Below are 26,086 nucleotides of genomic sequence, written 5' to 3'. Positions count from 1 at the left end.
ATACTGATCTCCAACAAAACTTAAACTCAACTTTGCAAAAGAGCACATGTGGCTCTTTTGTAAGAGAATGCAAGAGAGGGACCGATGGACTGGGAGAGTGGTTATCCAAGCAAAGCAGTGTCAGGGCTCCAACCCTAAGGAACAATAAGCATGGAGCCCCTGATACGATTACGTCCGGTTTGTCTTTCTGCTTAAATGATTTGCTTAGAAATCTTTTGCCTGGCCTCCTGCCTGTGACCACCGGTGATACAGGGTCAAACTAGATAGGGGCTGTGGATTAATCTGATTCTGAGGATGATGGGGGTGGGAAGTACTTCAGTCATTCAGCAACCAGTGTACTGTCACCTACTGAGTGCGCATCAGGCCTAATCTAGGTGCTAAGGGTACAGTAGTGAACAAGAGGCCAAAATCCCTGGCCTCTAGGACATTCTCATGCAGGAGGTAGGCAATAAGACTATGTCATAGAGGGAGGGAGCTAAGCGTGGTGGAGATAAAGTGGGTGCCCAGGGGAGGCCAGTGCTGTTGTAACCTCGGTCCTTAGGCCAAAGGACACCATTACCAGCAGCCTGCTTTGCATGGCCCAGGCCCTCTTCTCTTTATTTTGGACTTTTCAAGTGAATAAACAACAGGGGCAACGGAAACTATATATCATGAAAGGCTGTTAGCTTTTCATTTTTTTTTTTAATGTGCATTTTTATTTTCAAATGCAAAGGCTGGGAAGTGTGGGAGTACTAGAACATGTTTGGTGAGGAGGTGGGGAACCACATCGCAGGACCTCTGATTCCTCAGTGTATGTGGTGTCCACCCCATCTTCCAGCAGCCACATTCTAGGATTCTAAGCAACCTTGCATTTAAAGAGTATTCTAAGGAATATCCAAGTGCTCCAAAATGTGCTTTAAATAGTTGGGGGCTGGGGTGTGTGAGGACATCATTTCTCGGGACCTCAGGAGCCACAGGAGTGTTACCATCTAGTCTGCATGTGATATTCAGGAAGTACTTTTTGCTAAACTCCTCTCGTTATTTGGCTAAAAATTTCTTATTCCTGTGGGCAGTACATACAGGGAGCTTTCATAGGATAATCACTACAGACACACAGGAAACCTTACGGATACAAAAGCTACAGGCAGGAAAAGAAAAAGGCAGAACTCAGTGTTCACACTGCTACTTGTGATGTGTAAGGGATAAAAATTTGTGTCGCTTTGGTAGCTGTAGAGGAGCAGGAAGAAGGCAGATGATGTCGCCTCAGCAAACCTCTGGTAATACTAGGTCTCTTGATTCTGATCTATGAATTCATTAAATGGGCGCTTGGAAAGCTAGCAGTGGCTACACCCCAGCAAAAGGCCACTCTCAAATGACTTCTCTGTTTTGCTTCTTGGATATGTCACTTCTCCCCAGTTCATAGGAAAAATAAAAATAATAGCTAGTAAACACTGCTTAATTTGTGCAGAGCACTGTTCTAAGCATTGCGTATGTTAAGCCATTTATGAGGTCAGTGTGGTTAATATCATCCTCATTTTACAGATAAGAAAACTGAAGCACTGAGAGGTTAAGTAACTTGCCCAAGGCACACAGCAAATCAGTTATGGAGCAAGGTGCAAAGCCAGGCAGTCTGGCTCAGAGTCTGTGGTCTTAGCTGCTATGCTGTACTGTGTACCATTTAGTTGCCTAATTGGCTACAGCATAGCACAAAGCCTGAGAGTCTTCAAAGTTAAACCCACTGAACATCATTAGGAAGGATTTAGCTCAATCCATATCTTCAGTCACGCGAGGTCAGCTTCCAGGGCCCTGTGATAGCACTGCTTTGGGAATTATTTAACTACTTTGAATCTATTGGTCACTTTTGCCATTGGGCAGAATTGCATGCTGAGAAAAAAATAGATATTTCTTCAAAAAGTGTCCTGGCTAACTAGTACAAAAGCAGTAGAAGTAGAAAATAAATTATATTAATGCATTCATTCAGCAATCTTTGAGTTCCTATCACATGTCAAACCCTGGATTTAAGCAGTTTCATTGTAGTGTGAGATACAGAATCCTGGGTGAATGAAGATGAACTACTGCTAAATCCACTTGGAATATCCAGGAAGGCTTCCCAGAGGAGGTGATAACTGAGTGGCATATTAAAAGATTAGTAGGAGGTAACTGAAGGAAGGAAGAGAAGGGCATTCTAGTTCAAGGGAACAGCAAGTAAAAACTCATGGAAATCTGCAACATGATGTGTTTGGAGCCCCTGAGTAGTAACCGAAAGGTTGGCAGTTTGAGTCCACCCAGAGGTGCCTCGAAAGAAAGACCTGGTAATCTACTTCTGAAGTATCAGCCATTGAAAACCCTGTGGACTCAATGTTAGCCATCAGAGAGCTGCAAATCAAAACTGTAGTAAGATACCATTTTACTCCCATGGCTAAAATAAAAAGAAAATAGATGGTGAGGATGTGGAGAAATTGGAATCCTTATCCATTGCTGGTGGGAATGCAAAATAGTACAGTTGCTGTGTGGCAGTTCCTCAAAAAACTAAAAATAGAAGTACCATAAAAAAACCAAAAACCAAACCCATTGCCGTCGAGTCGATTCCGACTCATAGTGACCCTATATTTGATCCAGCAGTTCCACTCCTAGGTATATACCCAAAAGACTTGAAATCAGAGACTCGGAAAGAGACTTGTACACTAATGTTCATATTAGTACTATCCATAATACCCAAAAGGTGGACACAACCTAAATGCCTCTCTTGGTCATCCAGTGCTGCTATAACAAATACCACAGAGAAATTTATTCTCTCACAGTCTAGCAGGCTACAAGGTGAAATTAAGGGCATCCACTCCAAGGGAAGGCTTTCTCTGTTGGCTCTGGAAGAAGGTCTTTGTCATCAATCTTCCCCTAGTCTAGGAGCTTCTTTGCACAGGAACCCTGGGTGCAGAGGACGCACTCTGCTCCTGACTCTGCTTTCTTGGTGGTACGAGTTTCCCCCATCTCTCTGCTCACTTCTCTCTTTTATATTCAAAAGAGATTGGCTTAAGACACTAATCTTACAGATCTCATCAATATAACTGCCACTAATCCATCTCATTACATCATAGTGACAGGATTTACAACACATAGGGAAATCACATCAAATGACAAAATGATGGACAACTACACAATGCTGGGAACCATGGCCTAACAAAGTTGACACATATTTTGGGGGGGGGGGACACAATTCAATCCATGACAATGTCCATCAACAGATGAATGGATAAACAAAATGTGGTACATACATACAGTGGAATACTACTCAGCCAGTAGGAGAAATGAAGTCTTGGTACGTGACTTATGGATGGAGCTTGAAGACATGCTGAGCCAGATAAGCCAATCACAAAAGGACAAATATTCTATGTCCTCTCATATAAAACAAGGCAAATGTACAGAGATCAAAGTTTATTAGAGGACGAAAAGGGGGGCTTATTGTTTGTGGAGCACTGAATTTCAGTGTCCGGTGATGGAAAAATCACATCGATTAAGGGTAGGGTTGCACAGCCAATTTTTGTAAGTGCTGTCAATAAGTTGTACACCTGTTAAATTGGCAAAAGTTGTGTGATAGACATATTTACAACGATGATGACAAAAAAAGTAGCTGCTGAGGCTACTTATGTACAGCCAAACACCTTAAGGAGGTTTAGGGTCATATTTCATGAGACATCCCAATTAACTGGCCTCATAGCGTGTTTAGTGCTTCTTTTCTACCTCCTAGTTTATTACGTAGTGCCTGGGGTCTTAAAAAGCTTGCAAGCAGCAGTCCAAGGCACAACAATTGGTCTTTATTCATCTGGAGCAACAGAGGAAGAAGGAGAGTCAGGAATAGGAGGTAGGAATATGATGAACACCCTCGTGGCGCAATGGTTAAGACGTCAGTGGCTAACCAGAAGTTCAGCAGTTTGAACCCACCCAGTGGCTCCGTGGGAGAAAAGACTTGGCAATCTGCTCCCGGTAAAGATTACAGCCTAGGAAACCCTAAGGGACAGTTCCATTCTGTCATTTAGTGTCACTTTGAGTCAAAATTGACTCAATGTCACCCAACAACAATGGAATATGCTCTGGAATTGACTTGATGACAGTAGGTTTTAATGGAATATATGGCTAAGTGACTCCATGAACAACTGCCTCCTTTGCCATGAGACCAGAACTGGATGGTGCCCGGCTACCATTACTGAACATTTTGATCAAAGATTCTACAGAGACTCCTGATCAGAAGGGGGAGTATGCAGAACAGAGCTTAAAATTCTCATGAAATGCAGACTTTCTGGAGCCATGGAGGCTGGATGAACCCCTGAAACTATTGCCCTGAGATAATCTTTAAACCCAAAATATCTCCTGAAGTCTTCTTAAAACCAAGCAATAGTTTAGCTCAACTAGCGAACAAGAGCTGCCTTGAGCATTATGCTCTATTAGGAACTATTTATATGAGATCAAATCGACAATAGGAACTTGAAAGATTAAATAGGAACCTTGGGGGCAGTGAGTTTATGTTAATGGGGGAGGAATAACTCAGAAAAGGAGGGTGAGAATGGTTGCACAACTCGAAGAATGTAATCAGTGTCACTGAATTGTACATGTAGAAACTGTTGAATTGTTGCATGTTTGATTGTGTAGATTCTCAACAACAGCAACAAAAGCCCTAGGGAGCACAGTTCTACAGTGACACACATGCAGTTGCCATGAGTCAAAGTCAGCTCCACTGCACCTGGTATGAAGTGTTTTGGAATCAGTAAATCCTGCGGGTGGATGGAGTAGAGGGCATGTGCTGGTGAATGGCAGGAAGTGAGGCTAATAGGCACGGGTAGATCAGGAAGGGCCTCGTATGGTACGTTTAAAAATCTGAACTTCGTCCTGAAAGTTCTCGGGAGCAACTGGAGGATTTTAAGCAGAGGAATGGCCTGGTCAGCTCTGCTTTTTTAGAAAACGTATTCTAGCAGCCGGGAAAAGGGTGAACCCTTCAGAGATGGAATAGCCAGTTACGAAACCGTTAGAGTAATTCAGGGAAGAAACGATGAAAGCCAGTGCGGATGGGCAGGAGGGCTGTAGGTGGGTTTAGGATGAGAGCAGGAAGACCAGCTGACGTGGAGAAAACTGTAAGAGCTGAGGCCTTTTCATACATTTTGCTGGTGGTGCTGACCAGGGTATAAAATTGGCCCTAAACTGTATTGTGTATGAGAGTTTGAAATATTAAACTTGCTTGACCTTAATCTCAAATTAATTGTGAAAGCATAACATGGGAAACATCTCTTAACCCTCTATGGCATATTGGAAATGTTACCCTAGCTCATCAAATCTAAGAATTCAACAATTATAGGATGCACCATTATTTTTATGCAGTGGTTAAGAGCTATGGCTGCTAACCAAAAGGCTAGCACTTCAAATCCACCAGCCACTCCTTGGGAACCCTACAGGGCAGTTCTACTCTGTCATATAGGCTTTCTGTGAGTTGGAATTGACTCAATGGCAACGGGTTTTGGGGTTTGGGTAAGAAAGAAAAATGAGACATTGGTGGTTCAGTGGTAGAATTCTGACATTCCTTGCAGGAGACCTGGGTTTGATTCCTGACCAGTGCACCTCATATGCAGTCAGTGGAGGCTTGCATGTTGATGAACAGGTTTCAGCAGAGCTTCTAGACTAAGATGGACTAGGAAGAAAGGCCTGGCAATCTACTTCCAAAAATCAGCCAATGAAAACCCTATGGATCACATTGGTCTGATCTGCCACCATCATATGGATGGCACAGGACCAGGCAGCACTTAGTTCCATTGTGCATGGGTTCGCCATGAGTTGGAGCTGATTCAAAGGCAGCTAAAAATAACAAGAAAGAAAAAGTGCTACCAAGTGAACTATGTTGAATGTTTACATATCACATTTTAAAATGTGTTTAGAAAGATCCCCTTTAGATTATTGAGATACAGATTTTTTAAAAAAATTTTTATTGTGCTTTAAGTGAAAGTTTACAAATCAAGTCAGTGAGATACAGATTTTTTTAACCAGACAGAATCCCAGCAAAAAACAAAGCACACTCAAAAAGGGGGTAACTGGAGAGGTTGATGAAAGGCATACTTACAAAGTATCTGGGCAGGGTTAAGAGAAACCAAGAGGGAAGAATGAAGCACTCTTGGGTTGGCAGCAGTGGGAAGCTGTTGCCACCCCCAGGTGTCAAGGGGTGAAGGGTGAGAACAATTTCTGGAGGATGCAGTCGCTATAGGAGAGAGCTTCCCAATGGAATCATGACCCTTGGTAGAAGGTAGCCATTGTCAACCCACAGCTTAGCACGCAGGGAGCCAGAGGAATAAATACTCTCTCTCCTCTTGCTCACCAGTCTCCTGCCACTGCTTCCCACTGGTTGAATGTAACTAGAAGCCAGAGACAAGGCGCCCAGCTGATAGAGTCCATGAAAGGCTGAGCTCTTCTAGGGCCTCAAAATGGGGTGGAGAATGGAGCTGGAGGGTCACATGAAGAATCGCCAGAATAGATTTTTATCACGTGTCACTCCTATGCATACATAATGAGAAAAATACAAGAGAAATAAATTGATTGAAGAATTTCTAAACTTCTTCATATTCAGAGTCCAGTCATTTGAATCACTGTTGAATTCAGAGTCCTTTGATGTCTGTGTTTTTTCACATAGTATCATCCTCTGTACCATCAAGAACGTTGGTGGAAAGAGTAAAAAGAGAACTTACAGACTGGCAAAAAAAAATTGGCTACAACATATCTGATAAAGGTCTAACTTCTAAAATCTACAAGATACTGCAACCTCAACAACAAAAAGACAAATAATCCAATTAAAAAATGGGCAAAGGATATGAACAGACACTGCACCAAAGGAGACACTCAGGCGGCTAACAGACACATGAGGAAATGCTCGCACCTTAGAGAAATGCACATTGAAACTATAATGAGGTACGATCTCATCCCAACAAGACTAGCACTAATCCAAAAACCCAAAATAATAAATGTTGGAGAAGTTGTGGAGAGATTGGAATTCTTATGCACTGCTGTTGGGAATGTAAAATGATACAACCACTTTGGAAATTAATTTGGGGCTTCCTTAAAAAGCTAGAAATAGAAGTACCATACGATTCAGCAATCCCACTCCTTGGAATATATCCTAGAGAAATAAGAACTGTCACACAAAAACACAAATGCATATGTTCATTGCAGCACTATTCACAGTAGCAAAAAGATGGAAACAATCTAAATACCCATCAACAGATGAATGGATAAACAAATTATGGTACATACACACAATGGAATACTATGCAGTGATAAAGAACAATGATGAATCCGTGAAACATTTCACAACATGGATGAATCTGGAGGGCATTATGCTGAGTGAAATTAGTCAGTAACAAAAGGACAACTATTACATGAGACCATCATTATAAAAACTCAAGAAAAGCGTTAAACACAGAAAAAAGCATTCTTTGATGGTTACAAAGATGGAGAGGGAGGGGGAGGAGAAATCACTAACTGGGTAGGAGACAAGGATCTGAGACAAGACAGGGTAGCTGGGGCTGGGGTCTTGGGAACCAGTGTATCAGGTGACATCTAGGTCAATTGGCATAACAAAGTTTATTAAGAAAGTGTTCCACATCCCATTTTGGTGAGTGGTGTCTGGGGTCTTAAACGCTTGTGAGTGGCCATCTGAAACACATCAGTTGCTCCCACCCCACTTGGAACAAAGAAGAATGAAGAACACCAAAGACACAAGGAAAGTATTAGCCCAAAGGACTAAGGGACCACATGGACCAGAGACTCCACCAGCCTGATACCATAAGAACAAGATGGTACCCGGCTACCACCAATGAGCACCCTGACAGGGAACACAACAGAGAGTCCTGGACAGACCAGGAGAAAAAAGTAGAACCCAAAACTCAAATTCACATAAAAAGACCAGCCTTAACGGTCTGACAAAGACTGGAAGAACCCCCGAAACTATGGCTTCTGGATGCACTGTTAACCCAGAACTGAAACCATTCCCAAAACCCACTCTTCAGACAAAGATTAGACAGGACTATAAAACAAAAATAATACACTTGAGGAATGTGTTTCTTAGTTCAGTCGGATATAAGAGACCAAATGGGCAGCTCCTGTCAAAAAGCAGGATGAGAAGGCAGGAAGGGGCAAGAACTGGTCGAATGAACACAGGAAACCCCCGGGGTGGAAAGGGGGAGTGTGCTGTCACATTGTGGGGATTGCAGCGAATGTCACAAAACAATACGTGTATAAATTTTTGTATGAGAAATTAACTTGAACTAAAGCACAATTAAAAAAAAAAAAAAACACTGTGATGTCACTATTACAAAAAAAAAAAAAATGTCAGTAGTGCTGTGTTTCTTAAAAGAATGCTCCACTAGCATTTCCGCATCTGAGCCCCTGATGCTCCTCCTGCAAGGTTTGATGCTGGGCCTTTCTTGACCTTAGCAGAAGGGGCCAACGGAAGTTTGGTCAGGCTGAGTTTGTGTATATTTGGAAATGTCAATGGCATCATGCCTGCTGCCTGGCTGACAGCACTTATAAGGTGTAGCCAATTGTAAGACGTATCCTAATTTCAGAGATATTAAAATGTAGAGAAAAATGTGCTGCTTAGGATCAACGAAATACGATGAGTCCCTCTCAGAGCTCCGAACCAGTGTTCAGAAATAGGGTTCAGATAGGCCAAAATATTGTTCTCCTTGCACTCTGGGAGGCCAGGCAGGATCTAGGGCAGCTGGAGTCCTTGGCTGGAAACCTTGTCTTTGAGTATAGCCTTATGTAACCACTTACCCCAATCTGCCCTAAGACATTACCATTTCTGTGTGTCACATGGTATGAAAAAGAATAGGAAGCACTGCTCTGGAAGATCCCCATGGTTATTCTGCCTAGATTTCTGATTTTATCTTTAATACAGTATCATCTGTGTGCATTACAAAGCAGAGTTCCTCATGGGAGAGCTGTGCAAATGTTTGGACTAGTGTAGCAGTAAAGCTGCTACCAGAGGGTGGAAGAAGCCCCTGCATTTATGTTATGAAAAGGTTAAACAGATGTGACTTTAAAAGTTTACTTCAGAATTTGAGGGTACTTGTCAGAATAAAAAGGAGCCCTGGTGGTACAGTGGCTACAGTGCTCGACTGCTAACCGAGAGGTCGGCAGTTTGAACTTGCCAGCCACTCAATGGGAGAAAAATATGGCAGACTGCTTCCACATGAATTTACAGCCTTGGAAACCATATGGGGCAATTCTACTCTGTCCTGTAGGGTCACTATGAGCCAGAATGGCAATGAGTATCAGAATAAAAGGTTGGCAGTTCAAACCTATCCAGAGGTGTCAAGGAAGAAAAGCCTGGCAATCTGCTTCTGTAAAAGATTACAGCCAAGAAAACCCTATAGGGCAGTTCTAGTCTCACATGCATGGAGTTGCCATGAGCTGGAATCAACTCAATGGAAACATGTTTATTGGTTTTTATCAGAATAAAGTAGTCCCTAGATGTTGTAAACTGTTAACACACTCAGCTGCTAACCAAAAGGTTGGCACTTTGAGTCCACTTAGTGGTGCTGAAAACTCTATGGAGCACAGTTCTACTCTGACTTGATGGCAATTGGTTATCAGAATAAAACCTGTGCGTACCCTTTGCACCAGCAATTCCATTTGTATTGGCTGGGATAATTTTAGCTCCAAGTAATATAAACCCAAACTCAATTGGTTTGAAAGAAAAATAATCTATTTCACTTTACAAGAAGCCCAGAGTACGGAGGTTCTGTAGTTGGTTAACTCAGCAGCTCACAGTGCATTAAGGATCTTAGTTCCTTCCATCTTTTCCCTCTGCCATCCTCAGCTTCATTCTCATCCTCAAATTAGGTTGTCCCGTGGTTGTGTGATGGCTGCAGCAACTTTAGGAGTGATGCTCTCACAGAGGACATCTCTGTGCCTCTTTTAGCTTTTCTCAAGGTGTCCAGCCACTTTCTGTTAATTCCCTTTGGCCAGACTTACATTACAAGCCCAGGCATAAACCAATCATGGCCAGTGGGAATGGCTCTGTCTGACTGGCATAGACCAATCAGGACTTAGTTCTGAGTCATGAGGGGTTGGGGTGGACCTGAACCAAATTGTTTCATTTATCAAAGAGAGAATATCTTTCCAGTAAGCAAGCAACAGCATCTGCTGAGCTACTTCTAGGGAGCAGTCTTCCCAAACTGTACCTCCATGCTGAATGTGCACTCATTGCAGTGTTTTTGAAGGCAAAAATTAATAAAAATGTCCTGTAATAAAGGCCTAGGGTTGCTATGAGTCGAAATCGACTTGATGGCAATAAGTTTGGTTTTTTTTTTTTAGTTGAATTATGGCACAACCATGCAACAGAATAGTTATTAGGTAAGAGTAGGTAGATATGTATGTCATCAACATGGAAGGATGAATGCGATGTATTTTTAGTAAAGAAGTTACATGCTTTTGATTGTTTGGCTTTTTTTTTTTAATATTACTTTCGTCATTTAGAAGAAAATGTGCTGCATGGGAAAAAGGCAAATCATATATGACAGTGGAAGTATTAGATTGCTAGTGATGAGATAATACCCCTCTCTTGCATTACCCAAAAAAACCAAACCCATTGCTGTCGAGTTGATTCCAACTCATAGCGACTCTGTAGGACAGAGTAGTCTACCCCCTAGAATTCCCAAGGAGAGCCTGGTGGATTTGAACTGCCAACCTTTTGGTTAGCAGCCATAGTTCTTAACCACTACACCACCAGGGTTTCCGTTACAGCTACACGTATAAATACATTAGCCCCCATGTCTTCAGTCACCTTCGAAGTTTCATGCCTGTAGTAGATGTACCTAATCTTTAGGGGTTAATGTAGCCTTTTGAGCTGCATTGCCCAATATAGGAACCACGAGTCACATGTGGCTATTTAAATTAAAATTAAATAAAATAAAAAATTCAGTTTCTGCACTAGCCACATTTCAAGTGCTCAACAGCCACATGTGGCCAGTGGCTATGGTGTTGGACAGCACAGATTACAGAACATTTCTAACATTGCAGAAAGGTCCATTGAGCAGTACTGTTCTAAATCCGGCTGACTGTTCAAGTACAGTTCAAGTACAGGCTCAGTCTCTTTGTAGCGATATGGCTTTGTGGGCAAGTACTTAACCTCTGTTTCTTAGTTTTCTAGTTTTTAAAATGGGGATAATATTACTTACCTTACAGAATTGTTGAGCCCATTAAAATTTTTACTTAGTACCTGACACATGGAAAATCATCAATAAAGTTACCTGTTAATTGTTGGGGGCAGTGCTGGTTCAGTGGTAGGATTTATTTATTTTTTTTTAAATTGTGCTTTCAGTGAAAGTTAACAGAGCAAATTAGTTTCTCATTAAACAATCAGTGCACATATTGCTCTGTGACTTTGGTTTCCAGTGTGCCATGTGTGAACACGCTCCCCTTCTGGTATTTGCCTCTGGGCTGGTGTGCCCACTCAGCCCCGTATACCTGGCCGAACTACATGGGCCACTGTCTGTTCTATAGGCCTGTCCAGTCCTTGGGCAAAGGGTGAACATCAGGAGTGATGCCAATATTGAGTTAAAAGGGTGTTTGGGGACCGTATTCTCAGGGTTTCTCCAGTCTCTGTCAGACCAGTAAATCTGATCTTTTTTGGTCAGTTTGAATTTTGTTCTGCATTTTTCTCTCTCTCTGTCTAGGACCCTCTATTGTGATCCCTGTCAGAGCAGTCAGTGGTGGTAACTGGGCACCATCTAGTTGTGCTAGACTCAGTCTGGTAGGGGCTGTGGTAGTTGTGGTCCAGTAGTCCTTTAGACTAATCTTTCCCTTGTGTCTATGGTTTTCCTCATTCTTCCTTGCTCCAGACAGGGTGGGACCAGTAAATGTATCGTAGATGGCCGTTTACAAGCTTTTAAGACCACAGATGCTACTCACCGAAGTAGGCTGTAGAACATTTTCTTTATAAACTGTTATGCCAGTTGAGCTAGATGTCCCCCAAGACCATGGTCCCCAGCCCTCAGCCCAGTAGCTTGATCTCTCAGGGCATTTGGATATGTCTATGAAGCTTCTGTGACTTTGCCTTGGTCAAGTTGTGCTGACTTCTCCGATATGTATACTGTCTTATCCTTACCAAAGTTACCACTATCTATTGTCTAGTTAGTGTTTTTCCCTCCTTGCCCTTCTCCTCCTTTGTAACCATCAAAGATTGTTTCTTTCTATGTGTAAACCTTTTCATGAGTTTTTATAATAGTGGTCTCATACAGTATTTGTCCTTTTGTGACTGATTTATGTCACTCATCACACCCAGAACCAAAACCAAACCCAGTTTGATTCGATTCCAACTCATAGCGACCCTATAGGACAGAATAGAACTGCCCCATAGAGTTTCCAAGGAGCACCTGGCAGATTCGAACTGCTGACCTTTTGGTTAGCAGCCATAGCACTTAACTACTATGCCACCAGGGTTTCCTCACTCATCATAAAGCCCTCCAAATTCATTCATGTTGAGAGATGTTTCACAGATTCATCACTGTTCTTAATCATTGTGTAATATTCTCAGTGGTAGAATTCTTACCTTCCATGCAACAGTCCCAGGTTCGATTGCCACCACTGCACATCAAGTGCAGCAGGTCTTGCAGATTAAGTGGAGCTTAAAACAGATTAGGAAGAAAGGGCTGGTAATCTACTTCCAAAAAATCTGCCAAGGAAAACTCTACTGATTACAATGACCCAGTCTGCAACCCATCAGTTCCACCACGCATGGGGTCACCAGGAGTTGGGGGTTGACTCAACAACAATAACATTGTTAACATTGTTATTAGGAACATTTCTACCAGCATTGATTAATTACTAAATGCTGCACATTGTCCTCATACTGCCATTTTATGGATAAAACAGGCTTGACAAGTGAAGTAGAGCTCCCCCCACCACATGGGAAGGGGCAGGATGGAGAGTCAGAGCCAGGTCTGATTCTAAGGCCTGTGTTCCCTGGTGTTTAATCTATGGATGACTTTTTTTTTTTTGGCAGGGGCTGGGGGTGGACAGTACTAAGTAATTAACCCTTCTCCTGGCATCCTTGCACCATGCCTAGCCTGTTGCTCCCCTTTTCCATGAGAGCTGACTGATTCAAAAGGATTCTAAAATGTCAGATTTTCTTGCTTTTCTTTCTGTTTGTGAAGGGGGCACTGGAGATGAGAAGACAATGAAGCTTATTAGCAGCCACGTGCCCAATTTTCTGTGGTGTGTGAATTCTCCCAGTTTCTTCTTGTGGGATTTCCAAAATCTGAATAGTCCTTCTTTTAAAAGGAAACCACTTTGTGACCCAGTTAAAGAAGGAGAGCTCTCACTAGAGGACGAAACAGGAAGAGACAACTATCTTCAAGAGCTTCTAATCAAAGTTAAAAATCGTCATATGTTTCTGCTTGAAGGTTCAGCTACACATACCCCATGCTTGTTGTGGGGAGGCCCATGGAAAAGGGTATGAATAACTGGAGACATTTATTATGGAGAATCATGAGGAGGTGATGGACGGCTGAGACATTTTCACTCATGCATTTGAGGGGAACTTGGTGGCACAGTGGTTAAGAGCTCAGGCTGCTAACCAAAACGTCGGGAGTTCGAATCCACCAGCTGCTCCTCGGAAACCCTACGGGGCAGCTCTACTCTGTCTTGCAGGGTCACTATGAGTCAGAATCGACTGGATGGCAACAGGTTTGTTTTGTGTGTGTGTGCTTGTGTGTGTCTGTCAGAGGTCCTTCTTGGGCTAGACCTAGATTCATCTTTATGGGTGGAAATGTTGTTAGCTTTTTTCTGTTGAGTCAGTCCCTGATTCATGGAGAATGAAATGCTGCCCAGTCCTGCACCATCCCCGTGATTGGTTGTGGATTCATAGGGTTTTCATTGGCTGATTTTCAGAATTAGATTGCCAGGCCTTTCTTCCTAGCCCTTCTTAGTCTGGAAGCTCAGCTGAAACCTGTTCAGCGTCATAGCTGGTGTGTGCAAGCCTCCCCTGACAGATGGGTGGCAACTGCACATGAGGTACATTGATTGGAAATCGAACCCTAGTCCCCTGCATGGGAGGCGAGAATTCTACCGCTGAACCACCACTGCCCCCGTGAATGGAAATGCACCCTTAGTTAGAGAAGCTTTAGAATTGTTTTCCTGATTGTGCTGCACGCTGTCAAAAAGATGTACTCCCTCAGTGGTGAGGATAAAGCCCTGCAGCAACCCAGAAAGGGAACTGGTATCTGCAGATAAGGCCTGGCTTTGTCTTTCATTTCGTAAGCTACTGCTCTAGTTGGCTACTATTTTTCTATGATTCAACATTTACATTGAAGTTATTACCATGAGCAGAAGTGCTATGGAAAATACGCCTTCAGTCTTTTCAGTCTTCCTAAGTGTGTGTGTTAGAGGAGAGGGAAAACAATGCAGCTTTCAAAAGGCCATTGAGAACTGGTTTGTTAGGGTGTTGTGATGTCTGTGGGGATTAGAGAAAAGGAAGAGGGTGGTTAACCAAGATCAGCTTGGGCTGTTAAACTGGCTGATGTTAACAATTGATCAGGATTTATCTGTACCCTGTGAAGACTGAAAATTGAATTCATTTTGTCTTTCCAGCCTCCAAATAGCAAATTTGAAATCACTGGAGGCACTTTACTGCATAATGAATTGTGGATAATTTACCTTTAAGAGCTATATTTGAATAGAAAAACAGGAAATAGTAGGAAATTTTTACCCTTTCCTGGCTTTTTCTCCCTCCCTAATCCAAATCATGAGATTTCTTTTTGCTCTAGAAATATGATTTATTGAAAATAAATTATAGCCCAATGCCTAGAACATTGACCACGTTGGCTTCAATTCTAAGCTCCATGAGAGCAGGACTGAGGTGTGCTCAGTGTGGTGCTATATCCCAACCCCCAGCATGTAGCGGACATTCTAAAAATATTTGAATTATAAGTGTGTATGTGGGTCCTAACCTGTGTGTGTGTGTGTGTGTGTGTGTGTCTTTATGTGTGTAAGTATCTTTACTTTGAGAGTCAACACATAATCTCAATTTACTTTAACTCCTACTGGCTCCTTAGATGTTTGATATGAAGTTGAGATAACCATGTCCTTCTACACAGCTGCTTTTCAAGTTTTTCTTCTGTGGAATTGAGTTAAAGATTAAATTTCTCTTGCAACATTTCTTTTTAGGGTGATCCTTGTTTGGGAAGTTTCCAGCCTGGAATGATTTCAGTTAAAAGAAGCTTCTCTCCTTATTCTTCCTGATGCTGACACAACCTCTTCTGTCTTTCAAAACAATAGCATTGCATCTTTGATTAATGCTATATAGCTCAGAGACATACTGTATCTTTAGACGAGGGCATGCCCACCCTGGGAGATATATGAAGCTTCTATAAGGAGTGCTCCGGCATTGAAGTTTCAAGGGCATTGATTCTGAGTCCTCAGCTTCCCTACTGATGATTTCCTAAAACTGACCTGCATCAGAACCATCTGGGCTCAAGGTTATTTGTCCTCTCCTACCTCTCTTTTTCCCATCAGCCTTTGTCCACTCTATCTTACCAAGCTGCCTTGCCTGGGGTATAGAAATCTCTGAGGTCTCAAGTAAAGGGACAGTGTCATTTGACAGCACATATTTATTGAACACCTAATATAGGTGCCAGGTACAGTTCTAGGTGATGAGCTACAGCAGTGAACACAACAGTTAAAATTATCGGTCGCCGAGAACCTTCCATTTTAGTAGGAGGAGTTGGTCAAGATACCAAAAGGGGATTCCTTTAATTAAGGCCTCATAACCTTTCCATTAAACCCACAAATAAATGGATGTCAAGGAAATTTGTCCTTCTTATGCTTAGTGATTATTTGTCAAAATTTAGAATATACCTACGTTAATTTTCTCAATTGTATAATAGCTGTAATGAAGACCCAATGTACAAAAATTATTTAACACTTGGAACCTCATGGTCATGCAAAAATAAATATAAATCATAATTCAAATATGTATTTTGATTGCAGAGAAGTGTAATAGGGTGATGAAGAAAAACCTTTATGTATAAAATATAGTAATTACATCTTGATAAAAATTCTGTGGGGAAAGGAGAATGAATTTTAGTTTCAAGAAAAAATGGAACGCTTTTTCCAGAGTGTTCCAGGGTGCTTCTTGAAAGCAAGGTTGGTGAGACTTTGTCTCACCTACTTTGGACGTGTTATCAGGAGGCACCAGTTCCTGGAGAAGGACATCAGGCTTGATAAAGTATAGCGTCCGCAAAAAAAGAGAAGGACCCTCAATAAGGTTGATTGACATAGTGGCTGCAACAATGGGTTTAAACATAGCAATGATTGTGAGGATGTTGCAGGACTGGGAAGTGTTTTGTTCTGCTGTACATAGATAGGGTTGCTATGAGTCAGAACTGACAACACCTACAACGACAGCAACGACAACATAAATATTCTAATTATTAAGAGTTTGTTCACCTTTTTAAAATAGATAATGGTGGGTATCAAATTGCTATGGCATTTAAATTTCATTGGAGCTATAGATATATACGTGTGTGTACATGTACAGGTCATATATATGTGTATTGCTGTATTACCTATATATGTAATGTAACAATTTTTAAAAAATTTCAATATTTATAATCACCAGAAGTTGTGTCCTTCGCAACTATTTAAACTTCGGTGAAAAATGTTGTGTCTACTTTCAAATGTGCTCCTGGCATATAATTTTTCAACGTTCTTGGTTGAGGGGCTAGCTAAACAAACATTTGAAGGGTAAAGTATAAGTTATGTTTTCTGGAAAGGGAGGTGGTGAGTGGAGTAGCAGAAAAAATGTGACAATATTGCCTAGTGGTAACTGATTTTTCACAGAATCATACTAAAGCTTTTCCTGGAGGGATAGGACAAAAAGTGTAATGATCACTTATTAAATATTAACATAATAATCTCTGGTTTTAAGTGACCAACATATAAAAATGAGTAGATTTTGCAATCATTTTCCATTGTCAACTCTAGAGGCCAGGAAGTTATGATAACATAATGAAGATACTGAACGACTCTGCAGCTAAAATCTTGAAACAATTCACACTCAGCCACCAGCACAGATAAATATAGCCTCTCCTTTTGCAGGGAACTATGCAAACTCAAGGTGAAGTTCAGCAGAACCTTGTTATAGGAACAGAATGCTCATCATATACGGGCTCCTGCTTTGTGCAACATGGCAGCCCTGTTGTAATTCATTCCTGCAACAAATACTTACTGAGCACCTACTATGTGCCAGGCATTTTGCTAAGTGATGGTATAGACTGGTAAGTGAAACAAATATGGCCCCTATCCTCACAGATCACACAATGCAATGGGGGGAGCTGACTTAAAAGAAAGTCTGGCATAAGGAAATGTATAATTAAAATCGTAAGAAGCACTATGAAGGAAAAGAATAGAGTGTTATGAAAGAAGACTGAAGGGGAATAATTAATTTAGAATGCATAGAGGTTGTAGGGGTGGGGGAAGGTGGAGAGGGAGTCAGGGAAGCGAGAGTGAAAAGAAAACATTTAGGCTGACATTACCTGTCCTTAGCTGGATTTAGTATCAGCTCCTGGGGGAGGACCAGGTGAGCTTTGTGGAAAAGATAGGTAAGGAAGAACTTACTCTTATTCAGTACATATTGTCCTTGTTAGTTGCTGTTAATTTGGCTCTGACTCATGGAGAGCCCACGTACAACGGAAGAAAACACTCTCAGTCCCACACAATCCTCATGATCACTGGCATGCTTGAGTCCACTGTTGCCGTCCAACCTACCCAGTGCCGTCCGACCTAGCGGGCTCATATTCCAGCACTATATCAGAGAATGTTCTATTGTGATCCATAAAATTGTCATTGGCTCATTTTTGGAAGTAGCTCACCAGGCCTTTCTTTAGTCTCTCTTAGTCTGGAAGCTCTGCTGACTACTGGTGGCATAGCTTCCAGTGTCATAGCAACATGCAAGCCACCACAGTAGATAAACTGACAGACTGGTGATGGTAATAAGTATTAGATATAGATAGCTGCCATTGAGTCAGTTTCAACTCATGGAGACGTTATGTACAACAGAACAAAATGTTGCCGAGTCCTGCAACATCCTCACAATCCCCAGTATTTTTTAGTCCATCGTTGTATAAATATTAGCTATTTTTTATTACCAATTGGTAAAAAGTAAAGTTAATAAAAAGCTGCAACAACTACTACTATTCCTAGCACTACTAATATTAACTCTAACCCTAATTACTGCCACCAGTATTACTACCCAGGTCCTGTATATCTTATTTCCAAAGACTCCACTGGAAAAACCACCAAGCTGGAGGTATCTCCTTAAGGTGTGCTAGGCACTGTTGTAAGCACTTTATGTACTTTTTTCAGGATAACCTAGTATTATCCCCATTCTACATATGAGGTAACTGAGACACAGAAAGGTTAAATAACTTGCTCAAGGACACACAGCTATGAAATGGTGGAGCCAGGATTCGATTCCAGTTAGTCCGATTCTATGATACTGCCCCTCCTCTCTTAATCATAATAGAATTTACAGTTAACATTTATCAAGCACTTAATCTGGGTCAGGCATCCCCCTAACCATTTAACATAACTTAGGTAACTTAATCTTTACAATAAAGTATCCCTGGTGCATTATTCCCAATTTAAAAGGAAACGGAGGCATATGGCAGTTGAGTATCTTGCCCAACATTGCAAAGATGGCAAGTGGCAAAGCCAGATGTGGGGCTGGGATCCTGACCCAGATCCCCGAGATCATGTTGGAGAGCTCAGTAGCAGGCTTGGAACCGGTGCCCATAGCTACTCCCATCCTTCATGACCATGTCACAGCTAGGACTCCCAGATGCCTTTCTTCGGGTCTTCCTGGGCCACCTCTCACTTGGTCGCTTACCCAACATCAGAGAAGCTGCCACAGCATCATAACACACCATTAACGTAAGCTTCTGCCCCTCCTACTTAAAAATCTTCAGTTCACTGTCACCAAAGGGATTGAAAAAGTCCCACAGTTGCCTTAATGACGGGGAGGTGCACCACAGAAAATGATCTGAGTCTTAATGCTGAAATCATAAACTTTGGTGTGTGGATGTTTTCACAACAGCACATTTTAGGGTGAGGTCACAATAAAATTACATGCTGAAAACTGAAGCCAGTTCTTTCTTCTACGAGGGTCATAATTTGACTTTGAAACATTTGGTATGAAATGGTGGCATTCGGCACAAGTAAATAGATGTGTCCCCAAATAGCTGCCTCTGGGGCCAGGCCCTAGCTAAGCAATGCATAGCTCAGTTCACCCTTGAGATTCTGGCCGGAGACACCAGCCAGACTGCCACTCAAGAGCAAAGAGATATGAAACTGCAGGCATGGAGAACATCTCTCCCTCAGCCAAGGATCTGTTTACCTAACGAGTATTCATTGAGGACCTTTTACTCAGCATATGTTTTTTTTTTTTTTTTGGTATTAGGCACTAGACCTACAAAGAAGAGTAAGATGCTGTTCTTGTCCTGCAGAAACTCAGATCCTCATCTGGTTTGGAGCCTGAGGGTCAGAGAATGTTTCCTAATGATGAGCCTGGAAGGATGAACAGGAACCCCTAGACAGACAGGGTGGAGAATAGCATCCCAGAGAGCACAGCATGTAGGAATGCCTGGAGTCACTGAGCGGCATGGTGGGCTTGAGGTTTTGTATGGCTGCTCTTGGGTGGGCTTGTATGTGTGGGAGTCAGCGGATGAGGTAACAGAAACAGGGAGGGACTACACATACTAGATGGCCTTCTATGCCATGCCAGTGTATTTGGACTTTATGCTGAAGGCCATGAGGGGCCTCTGAAGGGCTCCAGGCAGGAAGGGACATAGTCAGATAAGCATTTTGGAAAGATGGCTCCTGCTGCAAAGAGGATCATAAACTGGAATGAGTGTATGGACTGTTTGGGGGTGAGGTGGACAGTAAGCCGAGGATGGTATACCAGATAGATGGTTATGGTAGTAACCATATATGAAATTGTTCAAGAGAGATTTGTTGTTGTTGGGTGCCATCAAGTCGACTCTGACTGGTAGTGACCCCATGTGTGAAAAAGCCCATAGGATTTTCTTGGCTGTAATCTTTACAGAAGCAGATCACCAGGTCTTTCTCCCGCAGAGCTGCTGGGTGGATTCAAACCACCAACCTTTCGGTTAGCAGCCGAGTTCTTAACCGTTGCATCACCTGGGCTTAAAAAAGCCAGACTTGGTTTTAGCCTGAATGTGGAGAGTAAATGAAAAAGTGAAGTTTAGGATGACACTCAGATTCCTGACCTGAAAAGTTTCTAGTCTACCACTCTAGGACGTCGTGGTGATGGAATAAAAGCGAAGGGGATGTAGAATGGCAAGTGACAGAAAATATATGTGAAATTCTGCTATGGGACCCTTAGTTGTCTCCTATATCCATTCTCTTCTTCTCTTAGATCAATAGACTCTTTGGTTTTTAGCGGAGCTAAATAACACCTACATTTCTCAGGTCTATTTCCATCTAGATGTGTCCATCGAACTAAGTGCTGGTCAATGGGATAAAAGTGAAGTGTTATGTGATAATTCTGAGAGTCTTCCTTGAAAAACAGCTGGCAAGTAGCTCTTACTCTCTTATTTGTTCTTTCTTCCATCTTGCTGTTTGGAACACGGTTGCCACCATCTTGGATCATTGAAGACTAAAAGAGGACCTAGATTCAGTTCAGCCTGAGCTCAAAGGAGCCTACGTCCCTGAAGACTTAGTGGAGCAGAGTGCCTATAAGCCCTGGACTGCCTGCTTCCAGCCTTCATCTATATGAGAAATACAAAACTTTTATCTTGTTTAGATGACCGTTAATTCGATTTTCTGACACAGGTAACCGAACCTAACTGTAATTGACATCATCACTTCTGGGGTTGATTCGACTTATGGCAACCTTACGTGTTACAGAGTAGAACTGCTCCCTAGGGTTTTCTTGGCTGTAATCTCTACGGAAGCAGATTGCCAGGGCTTTTCTTCTGTGGTGTGGCTGAGTGGGTTCAAACCACCAACCTTTGGGTTAGTAGTTGAACACAAACCATTTGCACCACTCAAGGATGTAGGGTTGATACATACTTTGAGTTCTGCCCTGTATTATATGGCTATTCAGTGAAAAGTCTTAGATAAGATTTCATTTCCATTTCTCTGGCTTTCATTTGTACAAATTCTCTGCAAGAGTATTCCTAGGTTCAGGAGAAGTAAGGAGTATAGCGAAGTGTACCTTTGGGCCCTTCCCTGACTTCCTGAATCATTTCAGAGAATTTCAGTTGCTGCCTACCAGGATAGCTCTGGCTGAAAAATGGGGAGTGCACAACTCTGCAGCAGGACACACTGATAAAGGGTTTTGGAAGAGAAGGATGCAAGAGGGAGAGGACCCAATAAAATGATGTTCATTCATATTCATGGCATTTGGTTTACCAAAGTGATGATTCAGTACTGCTGAGCCTTCCTGTTGTAGATTTGATGCCTAATTAGTTATTAATAAAGGAATATTATTTAATCCTCTAGGTGCTGTTTCTTTTCTCTTAATATTGTTCTATTAATTCATGTTTATGTAGCACTTATAAACTGCATGTAGTACTTTTGCACAGGTAAATTATATGCTTAATAAGAAATAAAAATCTGTTCCTGGGAGCTTGTAGTTAAGAAAGCTATGTTATTTAGAATTAATATAATATACTAGGTGGTTATGACTAAGATTGCCTTTCATTTAAAAGGGAGAAATTCTCTTGCTGAATGCCACAATAGTGTGCTTGAATGAGTCATCACCATGCACCATCCTGGAGACCTGAGCCATTGTGTTACTTCTTGTTGCTGATTGCTGCTACCTAGGTAAAGACCCCTGGTGGTGCAGTGGTTAAACACTAGGCTGCAACAGAAAGGTCGGTGGTTTGAACCCACTGGCTGTTCCAGGGGAGAAAGATGTAGCAGTCTACTTCTGTAAAGATTACAGCCTTGGAAATTCTATGGGGCAGTTCTACTCTGTTCTATAGGGTCACTATGAGTCAGAGTGGACTCCATGGCAACCGGCATGGGCTGCCTAAGCAACCATGCACAAGAACAGCAGTTTGTTAGCTCAAGTGGAGGAATAAACTACTCCTGGGGCCCATTAATGTCAAGTATACACAGTGAAAACTGTGAGAGCTGGAATTCAGTGGGACTGCCTCGATTTTCTAAGTCTTACAAGTTTTCCGCCTTTGACAGCCACCATTCTATTGCCTGTTTTAGTGGAAAATATTTGAGTTTCCCTTATCTGACAGGTTTCTGCCTTACACAGTTTCTGGCTTTCACAGGTTTTTCTGTATATAGTTCAAGCAAACCCAGAATATAAAAATCTGTATTTACACACAGATAGATTAGTAATTCACTTTTCCAAAGGATTTACCATTGGATGCCCTTAGGAAGTGAATTAACCCTATGTTTTAAAATATGATTTGATTTTTAAATGATCTCTTTTATAGGCAATTTTTGGGGGAGAATCTGTTGTGTAAACAAAGTCGAGTATGGGAGATAGGACTTACAGACATGGAATGTCACAATTTCTTTTCTATGTTATTTGTGACTTTATATCCATAACCCAACAACTTCTAAGTTGAGACATTCATTAGAAGGTGTCAGGGCACACAGAGATTGAGGGTAGGCTGCCAACTACTAAAAGATGGACATATAAAATTCAAGCATTCCTTAATGTAATGTAAGCGTGAACAACATTTCCAAAGGTCTAATTCTGCCTTCCATAGAGTAGCTTATAGAGTTCAGAGCATATGTATTATCTCATTTGCTCTTCATAACAACCCTAGATAGGTTTAGGATAGATGAGGTGATGTTTTCATCTCCATTTTGTTGTTCAGAGTTCAAACTCACTCGGATCAAGAGAGGTGGAGTGGGAGTAAAAAAACAGTTGCCACTGAGTTGACCCCAACTCATGGCGGCCACATGTGTGTCAGGGTAGAACTGTGTGCTTCATAGGGTTTTCAGTCATTGGTTTCTCAGAAGTAGATCACCAAGTCTTTCTTCTGAGGCTCCTCTGGGTAGACTCAAACTTACACCCTTTCAGTTAACTGTTTGTACCACCCTGGTACTCCAGAGCTAGGAGTGGATACAAGTTTTCTGTTCCTAGTCCATGGGATGTCCCAGTACCTGGGAACACACACTCTAACTGCAGTTGGCTTTAAAGTGAACCATTGACCCGTCTTATTTTGACTCCCTGAAGTTTCACATAATATTCACCATCTCTGCAAGAAAACCAGTCTTCCTTACTACTTTATTGGCATGTTCTAATCAGCTCTGAAATAAGGATTTAGTGGCTTCTGGATTTCATTGTGACTGTGGAGCTGGACAGTGGAAAATATTTAAAGTATTTACATTACTAAGGAAAGTAATGTAAGTTTGTTGCTTTCCTGCCAAACACACATTAATGTCTTCATAGTAAGAAGGAGAAAATGTTGAGGAACACATTTATTTATTTGTAATGATGAATGTTTGTGTAGAATGGGAATTAAAAAACAACTTGGATGATACTCTAAATTTTTGGAGATGTTACATTAACAGTGCCTTACTTAGTAGGCTATGGGAAACACTGTTTTAGGAACTGAAAATTCAGTGCAGGCATTAGATAATAATTCTGCTAAATAAACCATATCTTTAAAACGAAGACTTGAAAAAGATAGAGGCACAGTTATTGTCCAATAAACATACAAGCTACAATAGGCACTTTGAGAAAGTCAGCTTTGCCCAGGATGAGACCTAAAGAAAGAACCGTCTTCGCCTTCTCCACTTGACAGGGAATTCTTTCCTGAGTAATGGACAGGTACTGAACTCAAATCAATTTGACTCAAGTGCATGTAATAGAAATTACTCTTGTGTAGCAAAAGCCCTCTGTGGTTTCCCTTTTTGCACAAGAAAGGGCCCCCTGGGATGAGCTGAACTGCTTACTGAATGCCCGACACTAGAAACAGCACCATGTGCTATTTGACTAGGTGCAGAGGAAAAAAAATGTTGATATTCTGGTCAACACTTGATACTTAGCTAAGATGGAAATCCCATAACCCACTGGAAGTTATTAAGACCAGTGATTATGTGAAATGTATGACCTTCATACTGGCTGAATTTTGTTGAATTTTTATGCATAAAATAGCCTTAGAATTTGTGGCCAGTATCCCTTTAGCCTCTGTTTCTTGATTTTGTGAACGTTCTTGATTTTTTAGCTATTTCTTGACTTCTTGACTACATCCACTCTAAACGCAAATGAAACAATAAAAGTAATCTCTATTAGAATAGAAAAACAATACAAAGAGTCAACAAAACCAAAAGTTGGTCCTTTGAAAGGATCAATAAAATTGACAAACCATTGGCCAAATTGACAAAAGAAAAACAGGAGAGGAAGCAAATAGCCCAATAAGAAATCAAATGGGGGACATTACAACAGACCCAACTGAAATAAAAAGGATCATAAGAGATTACTATGAAAAACTATACTCCAACAAATTTGAAAACCTAGAGGAAATGGACAAATTTCTAGAAACACAGTATCTACCTAAACTAACACAAACTGAGGTAGAATATCTGAACAGACCCATAACAAGAGAAGAGATTGAAAAGGTAATTAAAAAACAAAAAAAAGCCCTAGCCCAGATGGCTGCACTGGAGAATTCTACCAAACATTTGGAGAAGAGCTTACACCAGTACTACTCAAACTATTTCAGAACACAGAAAAGGAAGGGATACTTCCAAATTCATTCTATGAAGCCAGCATAAACCTGATGCCAAAACCAGGCAAAGACACCACAAAAAAAGAAAATTACAGACCAATATCTTTCATGAATATAGATGCAAAAATTCTCAACAAAATTCAGCCAATAGAATTCAGCATCATTAAAAAAAAAAATACACTACAATCGAGTGGGAATCATACCAAGTGTGCAAGGATGGTTCAACATTAGAAAATCAGTCAATGTAATCCACCACATAAATAAAACAAAAGAATCATACAATCATCTCAATCAATGCAGAAAAGGCATTCAATAAAGTACAACACCCATTCCTGATAAAAACTCTCAGTAAAATAGGTATAGAAGGGAAATTCCTCAACATAATAAAGGGCATCTATTCAAAACCAACAGCCAACATCATTCTCGGTGGAGAAGGGCTGAAAGTATTCCCCCTGAGAATAGGAACAAGAAAAGGTTGGCCTTTATCACTACTCCTATTTAATATTGTGCTGGAAGTCCTAGCTAGAACAATAAGGCAAGAAAAAGATATAAAGGGCATCCAAATTGGTAGGGAAGAAGTAAAACTATTCTTATTTGTAGATGATATGATACTATACATAGAGAACCCAAAACACTCCACAAGAAAACTGTTGGAACTAATAGATTCAGCAGAGTGGCAGGATACAAGATTAACATACAAAAAGCAATTGGATTCCTATACACCAATAACGAGAACGATGAGAGGAAATCAAGAAAACAATGCCATTTATAATAGCCCCTAAAAAAATAAAATACTTAGGAATAAATCTAACCAGGAACATAAAGACCTATACAAAGAAAACTACAAAACCCTACTGCAAGAAACCAGGAGACCTACATAAAAGGAAAAACATACCATGCTCATGAATAAGTAGACTCAACATTGTGAAAATGTCAATTTTACCCAAAGCAATCTACAAATACAGTGAAATCCCAATCCAAATACCAATAGCATTCTTGAATGAGATGGAAAAACTAATCATTAACTTTATATGGAAAGAGAAGAGGCCCCAGATAAGTAAAGCATTATTGAAGAAGAACAAAGTAGGAGGCCTTGCACTACCTGATCTCAGAACCTACTATACAGCTACGGTAGTCAAAATACTCTGGTACTGGTACAACAACAGACACACAGACCAATCCATCTAAAACGTAGCTGTAAATCCATCTACCTATGGTTACCTGATCTTCACCAAAGGCCCAAAGTTCATTAAGTGGGGGAAAAGGCAATCTTTTTAACAAATGGTGCTGGTAAAACCAGATGTATATCTGCAAAAAAATGAAACAGGACCCACAATTCAGACAAC

The 26,086-nt window shown here is 41.3% G+C and overlaps 1 long non-coding RNA gene across 2 annotated transcripts in view; it reads left to right on the top strand.

Annotated features, from left to right (window-relative positions):
- Window positions 1-26,086, top strand: part of LOC126081421 (uncharacterized) — a 78,508-nt gene that overhangs the window by 1,587 nt on the left and 50,835 nt on the right. Inside the window, exon 2 of one of the 2 annotated variants that reach the window (XR_007518392.1) lies at window positions 20,689-20,865. The exons of the other annotated variant lie outside the window; for it this stretch is intronic. This is a non-coding gene — a long non-coding RNA (uncharacterized LOC126081421). The remainder of the gene's footprint in view (window positions 1-20,688; window positions 20,866-26,086) is intronic. 2 annotated transcript variants of the gene reach the window in all.

The sequence above is a fragment of the Elephas maximus genome, chromosome 8 (assembly GCF_024166365.1).
Source record: "Elephas maximus indicus isolate mEleMax1 chromosome 8, mEleMax1 primary haplotype, whole genome shotgun sequence".
Taxonomy (NCBI): Eukaryota; Metazoa; Chordata; class Mammalia; order Proboscidea; family Elephantidae; genus Elephas; species Elephas maximus.
The sequence above is the reverse complement of the archived record's forward strand: the minus strand, read 5'-3'. Positions and strand labels throughout refer to the sequence as shown.